Below are 314 nucleotides of genomic sequence, written 5' to 3'. Positions count from 1 at the left end.
CATTTATTTTTGTCCTGTCCCTTGCTACTGAAGAGACCAACTACCACTTCCCCATCACCTTCTTTCAGGGAGGTGCAGAGAGCAGAAAGTCCCCCCTGAGCCTCCTTTTTTCCAGTCTGAGCCCTGCAACTTCCTCAGCTGTTTATCACCAGACTTGTGCTCTGGACCCTTCCCCATCTTCATGAGCCTGCACAGTACCTGGGTAAAGTGCTGTGCACACTGGATGTTCTCCCTGGTCACTGTTCCCAGGCAGAGCTTTGTGGACTGACCTGGTGGCCTTTTCTTCTACATCAATCCTTTTCACATGCCACTGA

This window comes from Serinus canaria, chromosome 1, assembly GCF_022539315.1.
Source record: "Serinus canaria isolate serCan28SL12 chromosome 1, serCan2020, whole genome shotgun sequence".
In the NCBI taxonomy this organism is placed as follows: Eukaryota; Metazoa; Chordata; class Aves; order Passeriformes; family Fringillidae; genus Serinus; species Serinus canaria.
The sequence above is the reverse complement of the archived record's forward strand: the minus strand, read 5'-3'. Positions refer to the sequence as shown.